The sequence below is a fragment of the Miscanthus floridulus genome, chromosome 8 (genome assembly GCF_019320115.1).
Source record: "Miscanthus floridulus cultivar M001 chromosome 8, ASM1932011v1, whole genome shotgun sequence".
NCBI lineage: Eukaryota > Viridiplantae > Streptophyta > Magnoliopsida > Poales > Poaceae > Miscanthus > Miscanthus floridulus.
Genome location: NC_089587.1, coordinates 195,122,727 through 195,131,594, shown reverse-complemented (window position 1 = coordinate 195,131,594; position 8,868 = coordinate 195,122,727). Strand labels below are relative to the sequence as shown.

General features: G+C 42.9%; 1 pseudogene; it reads left to right on the top strand.

Annotated features, from left to right (window-relative positions):
* The first annotated feature begins 1,028 nt into the window (after positions 1-1,028).
* LOC136474445 (uncharacterized) lies at positions 1,029-4,059 on the top strand (annotated as a pseudogene).
* The last annotated feature ends 4,809 nt before the right edge of the window (positions 4,060-8,868 follow it).

The window sequence follows — 8,868 nt, the reverse complement described above, 5'->3', positions numbered from 1 at the left end:
ATGCGTTTCTTCCACCACAAGCCTCTTTTCCATGCGTTGCCCTCCACTCGGCCCAGGGTACTGTAGTCGGTGCTGCACAGTATCCACTCGCTCCATTCGCCTCCCGCGCAGCCACGCTCGCCTGTAGGTTGCCACAGCCGCCGGTGCCCCGATCAGCGATCACCAACATAGATGGTGTTTGGTTCGGCTGGTTATCGGCGTGATGGGATCACACTGTCAACAAATCGCGTTAGTCTCTGTTTGTTTATTGTGCCACCTAAACTGGTGCAGGGGCAACGGGTCCGCGCCTTCGGAATGGGGCGTGGCTAGCGCCAGACGTCTGGATAAGGCGCGTGTCTGGACGCTTGCACAGCCCGTCCCGGTCTACTTTTGCCCTGCCCTATGAGTGCGCTCCGTCCCGTCTCTACGCCCGCCGGTCCTTCTCCTGATCTCCTCCTCTCTCTCTCCGACTCTCCGCGCGGGTGACACACGGGAGCCGAGATGAGGGCTGAGGAGTGAGGACGAGCATGCCCCAGCACGCCCCGATCTGCAGCACCCCCGTCCACCGGCCCTCGGCTCGCCCCACCTAACAACATAAAACACTTGCAACATGAATGCAACATAAGACTGAAAACAGATTAAACATTTAGAACATGCTCCTGTAACATGTGTGTGAAACACATTAAACATCCAAAAATAAAACACTTACAACTTGCACACATGAATCCATTGTCTGCAACATAAGATTGAAACATCTGAAACATTTGAAACATATTGTTGCAACATATGCAACATCTAGATAAAAATAATTGTAACATACGTCTGGAATTTGAACAAACGCTTCCGGCTTATCAGCTAGAATCTACAGTATTTTCTCGAAAAAAAAAAAACAGTTTCAGCCCACTCTCCCACTGTATAGAAAATCATACAAAACTTCTAAAAAGTTAGCAAGCCGCCAAAGGGGCCCAACGTTGCCGAGTGCTCAAGTTGTGGGCCGCGCTGTATGGCCTAGGAAGACGAAGGATAGATGCGGCCCTAAACTTCCGGCTAAACCCCTCCTCCTCCCACGACGCTGATCCCCGTCGCCGCCGCCTCATTTCCTTTCCATGTCCGAATCCTTCTTCCGTCCTGCTCGGTCGTTCCGACTAGCGTTGCTCGCTTCTCGTCACTCCCGCCGGCCGCCGGCTGCTGCTCTTGGCCCGCGCCACGGTAGAATGGCTTCCCTCTTCAACAAGTTCCAAGAGGTACACGTCCCTGTCTGTTTCCCTTCACACCGCCCAACCACCAGCGGGATCTCGATCTGCCTGAGTCCTCCTCGTCGCGGGAGTCCAAGTCAATCATGGCGCTCGTCATGGATTTCTTGACACGAGGAAAATTCTGTCACGCTTTGCCCCGATAGAATTTGGCAGATGCTCGACACGCAGTGAGCATTTTGTGCCTTCAATATCTGGGGATTGATTCAGTGTTTCTCATCCTTCTTACCTTTGCTCTTAGCTTCGAAGCTGACTGCATCCTCGTTCAGATGACTATTTGCTTTCTCTGTAATTTATGTAGTGCAACTATTACATACAACACTAGCCCACGAAGATTGATTTGATTTTATGTAAGTATGTAATCGCAGTAAATCTTATCACCATTTTAATTGATTTTATTGCTGAATGTTCAGGCGATCAGAACAATTGCTAAGAGCCCCATGTTTGCTCGTGATCCAAGGCACCTTCAATTTGAAGCTGATGTAAATCGTTTGTTTCTCTATACAAGGTTGGCTAATATCCTAAGGAAAAGCTGCTCTGGTTTTCTCCTTTTTTTTCACTGTGTAATTTTCATTATGGGCAGAAACATATTTAGCACTTGCAATTTTGTGTACTTGGATTCTTTCAAGCTTTCGGCTGCCAATTTGTGTCTTTTATAGTTGTTATTTCATTCTGGTTGTTCATAAGTGAAAGTCATTTATGTGAATGTCTGGTTAGATGAGTTACAGTCTTCTCAGCTCTTCTGTTAGGCTGGTACCCCTAATCAAACTTCAGGGATTAATCCACTAAACGTGTAGTACTGGGATCTCTGTGTTCATGGAGATTTTGTTATACCTAGTTCTCTTGCAAACCCATTTGTGAAGATACTGCTTTCCTGAGTTTCTTCTGCTGTGCACTTAGCTATTCCCGGCTGGGGGAGAATGCTGAAGAGAAGGACGCAGAGGAGATTATTGACTTGGCTAGCAAAGCTTCTGTTGCTGATCAGCAGAAACAAGTGCAGGAAAATGTTCATTATCAACTTAAGCATATGTGCCAATCAATGGATAACATTTTATGTCCTGATACAACAAATGATCCGTCAAAGGAACCTTCAGAAGCACATAATCATTCTCGGCGTAGTGGATTGAGTTTTGCCAGTTGGTGGTGCTGCATCTTCAAACAAGCAAAGGTAGTTTGTTCTGACTAAGTACATCACATTGGTGCTTTCCTGTTCAAGGGTATTTCATCCTAAAATAGGCTAGTATGTCGATCACTTTCATGTGGATGATACTGTTGCATACTCGGAAAAAAAAGGATGATACTGTTGCATAACATGTACCACTGAAAAGTCAGTCTCTACATTTTTCTGTTACTTGTCTACTTAACTAAATGAAGATAAGTTCATAAGTATGGTAACTGAGGTAATTTACCTCCTTTTTTGTAACTGTTCCATTTCTGCAGCATTATTTTTTTAACTTCCTTTTATTTGTGTCTTGTATTAGCCATGCTAGCTTGACTTGCATATCACTGTTATGTCTTGTCAGCACAGTTTGTTTGAACTTCCATGCTAGATTACTTACAAATGCATTGTTCTGTTGATTATGACATTATATGCATCATTGAATAAATATGTTGCTGCATGAAGCGATGCTAAATCCTGAAGAGGTTACATGTGTTTACATCTGCACTTGTTTATGTCCAACAAATTCTAAGAAGCTAAGTGCTCATCATTTGCTCTGCAGTGCAGTTATCCCTGCTACACGACCTTTAACTCGAGCAGAATTGTCAAAGAAATTCAGGGATCATTTTGGGTACACCCTTGACATCGGACCATCTGGAATTCCTCACAAAGATGCAGGCCAAGGTCTGTTCTTATCTGGACAAGCAAATGTCGGTGCTGTCCTAGCCATCTATCCTGGTGTTATATATTCACCTGCTTACTATCGATATATACCTGGATACCCAAGAATTGATGTTTGCAACAACTACCTGATCACAAGATATGATGGAACAATAATTGACGCAAAACCATGGTGTTTTGGTGGTGACACAAGAGAATTATGGGATGGTTCAGATTTGGTGGATTACAATGCTATGCCACCTAAAGGCTCAGAGAACAACTCTGATCGAGTGTGGAGAATGCTTAGCAAGCCCCTAGAGAAAAGTGTAAGGGAAAATTTTGGTGAAGTGCTTGAACGCCGAAATCCCCTTGCTTTTGGTCATTTTGCAAATCATCCACCTAAAGGTTCAAGTCCTAATGTCATGATCTGCCCATACGATTTTCCTTTGACAGAGAAGAACATGAGAGTATACATCCCTAACATTACGTTTGGTGGTGAAGAGACCATTAAGATGAAGAGGTTTGGCTCCTTCTATTTCAAGTCTGGACGTTCTGATAATCAGGCTGGTGATTCTTTAGTGCTGAAGACGCTAGTGCTGGTGAGTACAAGGTCCATCTGTGATGAAGAGCTCTTCCTTAATTACCGTTACAGTAACTCAAAGCGGCGACCAGAGTGGTACAGCCCTGTCGATGAAGAAGAGGATAAGAGGAGATGGAGCTAGTTTAGCACTTCTGTACCATTCTGGTTGTGCATTTTTTTTTGGCTAACTTTCTTAGTTCTGTTTTTCTTTTTTCCGGAAATTGCAACTGAGCGCTGGTAAGCTCCTGAGATCAGATTGAGATGACAGTTTTGCCTTTTTTCTCATTTGCTATGACGATAGTTTGGTGTCGCATTTATCCTCATGATAAAAGTCGAGCTACTCATGTAAGCTCTACTCTCAGGTCCTTTGTGGTGGATCAAGGATTACATTTGTTACTCCTTTTATGTGTGCCTATCCCAATGGTCTATGGAAGATAAATAATTTATGCATCTATTGCCTGATGATGAAGGGCGGGCCTGGTGCAAGCGGTAGAGTCTTACCGCCTGTGACCGGAAGGTTCTGGGTTCGAGTCGCGGTCTCCTCGCATTGCATAGGCGAGGGTAAGGCTTGCCACTGACACCCTTCCCCAGACCCCACACAGAGCGGGAGCTCTCTGCACTGGGTACGCCCTTTATTACCTGATGATGAAATTATGTTGGAGATTCCCATGCAATTGTCCTTATAAGCATGCTTTCCAGTTTGTTACCCATCTGCCATCTAAATTATGCACTAGGAGTCTACAAAATACTGAGATAGGAAATCCAATTAAACTGGTTTCAGAAGTTTGTGCTCGCATCACTTGATAGGGCATACTTGTGCAAAAGGAAAAATAAAAGGGGAACTTAGTATTTCTTCCTTCTTACTGATACTTTTTGTCTACATCTAAATAACTCAAGGGTAGCAAAAACAGCTTATAGTATCCATTTCCTCGTTGACCAGATTTTCAAACAGAATTTTGGTGTAGGGTTGCTTCTTTTTAATCAACCCTGTATTGGATATGCTCATGTGGCATAGTGGCCTTCCTTCTTGCCGCATTATCTGTTCTTCCTTGCAAACCCAGCTTCACTGAAAGTCATGCAGTGTTGTTGACTATATTCCATCTCTTGAACCGTGCCGTATGTGGTATGTTTGCTCTTCCTTGTGATGTGCATGCATGGTGTCATCATGGCAATTTTGCTAGTAGCACCGAAAGAGTGCGTTGTTCGGTAAAATCACAAGAAATATATTTCGGTCAAATAGCTCCTCTGCCTATGTTGTCTCAACATAGTAGGTCCCAAGCCCTGGTAAAGGAGGAGGATTGTGATAGGCGTGGCGAGCCAACGTTAAATCTAGCCATTCTAATGGAGATGAAACCCGAAAGAAAACCGTTGGGGCGTAACCCTCTTAGCGACGCGCCATATCGGAACCCGAGTATGGTGTTAAATGGGCAAGGGCCGGGTCGGCACCCCCTTGGTGACGCGTCGTGTCGCGATCTGGGCATGGTGTCAAGTGAGCAAGGATCGGGTCGTCGCTTCCTTAGTGGCGCGCTACATCGATGCCCGGGTGTAGTGAAAAATGAGTAAGGGTCTTCACATCTGAGTCGACGAGTGCGAAGGGTAAAGAAGCTAGTCGAACCAACTAGGATCCGTTTAGGTAGGTGGAATATAGGGTCGTTTATAGGTAAGTTAAGAGAATTAGTTGATACCGCGACTAGGAGGCGTGTAAATATATTATGCGTTCAAGAGACTAAATGGAAGGGTCAGAAGGCGAAGGAGGTGGACAATATAGGTTTTCAAGCTTTGGTACATATGGACAGTCGCGAATAGAAATAGAGTAGGAGTTTTGATTGATAAGAGCCTCAAGAATGGTGTGGTGGGAGTGAGAATGCAAGGAGATAGGATTATCTTAGTCAAGCTTATCTTTGGTGATATGGTCTTGAACGTAATTAGTGCGTATGCCCCCCAAGTAGGCCTCGACGAGAGTGCTAAGAGACAGTTCTAGGAAGACTTAGATGGCCTGATTAGAGCTGTACCTAGTAGTGAGAAGCTTTTTATAGGAGGAGATCTTAATGGGCATGTAGGTACTACAAGCGCAGGTTTCGAGGCAATTCATGGAGGTTTTTGGGTATGGTAGTAGGAATCAGGAGGGGGGGAAGTTCTGGACTTCGCGGTAGCTTTTGACCTGATGATAGCCAACACTTTCTTTAGAAAGAGATAATCTCATCTAGTGACCTTCAGTAGCGGACAACACTCTAGCCAGATTGACTTTGTCCTCGCAAGAAGAAAGGACAAACGAGCATGCTTGGGTTGCAAGGTGATACCAGGGGAGTGTGTTGTTTCTCAACATAAGCTTTTGGTGGCAGACTTTCATTTTTAGGTGCGTGCTCGTAGGGATAAACAAGCTAGGATTGAAAGAACAAAGTGGTGGAAACTGAAAGGGAAGACGTCAGAGGTATTTAGGGAAATGGTTATCAAAGAGGGCTCTTGAAAGGAAGAAGATGACATAAACAACATGCGGGAGAAGATGGCAACCAACATTCTGAAGGTGGTCTCAGAGGTGTGTGGAGTAACCAAAGGAAGTGGAGGCGAGGCTAAAGATACTTGGTGGTGGAACGAGGAAGTCCAAAGGGCTATTAAGGAGAAGAAAGAATGCTATAAATGCTTGTACCATGGCAGGAGTGTGGACAACATAGAGAAGTACAAGGTGGCAAAAAAGACTGCAAAGCGAGCTGTAAGTGTGGCAAAGGGTAGAGCGTATGAGGATCTTTACCAACATTTAACTATGAAGGAATGAGAGAAGGACATTTATAGGATGGCTAGGGTTCATGAGAGAAAGACAAGGGACTTCAACTTAGTTAAATGCATTAAGGATGAAAGTGAGCATCTCTTGGTGAAGGAGGATGAGATCCGACATCGATTACAAGAGTATTTTGACAAATTGTTCAATGGTGAGAATACAGACACAACTTTTCAGTTGGATGACTCTTTTGATGACACCAATAGGCGCTTTGTGCGGAGAATCCAAGAATTTGAGGTCAGAGAGGCGTTGAAAAGGATGAAAGGAGGTAAGGCCATGGGACCGGATGGTATCTCAATCGAGGTGTGGAGATGCCTCGGGGACATAGCTATAGTATGGCTAACCAAGCTGTTCAACCATATTTTTCGATCGAACAAGATGCCTGACGAGTGGAGGAGAAGTATATTGGTACCGATCTACAAGAATAAAAGGGATATTCAAAGTTGTACTAATTACCGGGGAATTAAGTTGATGAGTCATACTATGAATCTATGGGAGAGAGTTATCGAGCATCGCTTGAGAGCAATAACGTGGGTCTCTATGAACCAATTTGGTTTCATGCCCGGAAGGTCAACCATGGAAGGCATTTTCTTAATAAGACAAGTTATGAAGCGGTATATGGAGAAGAAGAAGGACCTACACATGGTTTTTATTGATTTAGAGAAGGCTTATGATAAAATACCAAGGAATGTTATGTGGTGGGCTTTGGACAAACATAAAGTCCCAATGAAGTACGTCGGGCTCATTAAGGACATGTACAACAATGTTGTGACTAGTGTTCGAACAAGTGATGGAGACACGGATGACTTCCCGATTAGGATAGGACTACATCAAGGGTCAGCTTTGAGCCCTTATCTGTTTGCCTTAGTAATGGATGAGGTCATAAGGGACATACAAGGGAATATCCCTTGGTGTATGCTTTTCGTGGACGATGTAGTGCTAGTTGATAAAAGCTGGATAGGAGTGAATCAGAAACTGGAGTTATGGCGGAAGACTTTAGAGTCCAAAGGTTTTAGACTCACTAGAACTAAAACTGAGTATATGAGATGTGACTTCGGCACTACTACTCGGGAGGAGGAAGATATTAGTTTGGAAGGTCAAGTAGTGCCTAGAAAGGATACCTTTCGATATTTAGGATCAATGCTACAGAGAGATGGGGATATTGATGAAGATGTTAGACATAGAATCAAAGCAGGGTGGATGGAGTGTTGCCAAGTGATGCCACATTAAAAAGAACAAACAAAAAAAGAACAAACCAAGTGATGCCACATTAATGCATAATTGCAGGCACAAGAGACCATCGTGTTAGCTTGAGATACAGTGTTTTTTCTCATAATAAAACAGCATCAGCCGGCTTATAAGCCACAGAAACAATCAGCCGGCTTATGAGAAGGAAGAAATCCTAAAATACAAAAGTTAACTAACCTGTCAAGCCATACAATCCAAGCAAAATTATTGGAGCAAAGGATTGAATAGTTGCACTGTAAGAGATAGTTTGTTGCTATAGAGTTAACTCTCTTCTCCGGATCCTTTGCTGGAAGACCCAGGATTGAATAGTTGCACTGTAAGAGATAGTTTGTTGCTATAGAAACTGTTACTAGTTTCTGCATTGAGTCCTAATCAACAAAACCAACGAAATCAGTGTACGTTTCTCTTGATTAATGAGGTTGCTTCTGGAACCTTACCCTTCTGCATAGATAGTTGTGAGAATTTCTTTGTCAGACGTTAATTCCGTGAATATGATGTTTTAGTGCTAAAATACAACCTCCTCGTTTATTGGGATACAGAATAAATGCATTCTGAAGACCAGATTGGAATTTGGTTTCTGTCCCATGCACAGACGTATGTTTCTAGTGAAGATAAGTTCTCGAGTCTATTTTAGCCTTCTAAGGATGGCACATTTCTCAATGGCAATTTTTTCTCTTTTGTTACCCCTGATCGGTAAAATCTCTAATCGTAATCCATATATTACCCATGAGCCGATAAACCATCGGCATCAAAGTCTTGAATACACATTGACAATTTTTAGCAATTCGTTTTTTGGTTATGACAACAATATACTCTCTTCGGTCCAGTTTATAAGACGTTACATAACACGATCTCCTAAATTATATATTGGTTATTTATTTATTTTATTTTGTTATTATAAGAGATAAGTTTGCAGTTATTGGATATAGTTTATTTGGTTATGAATTTAACATTATCAAGTTTGTGTATCAAAAAATTATTGGCTAAATTATATTTATCAAAAACTATAAAATTTGACTCTTGACTTACGTGAAATGCCTTATAAACTGAAATGGAGGGAGAGCTGTTGGGGATCAAATCTTATCGGTTGTCATTATATAAACTTACATCACCCATTCATGTCGGCCATGTGCCGGTCCGATACAATCATGCACTAGCTGGATTTTTTTATATAAAAAAGGCAGCAAAAGCTTTGCCGATTTTTTACAGAGTT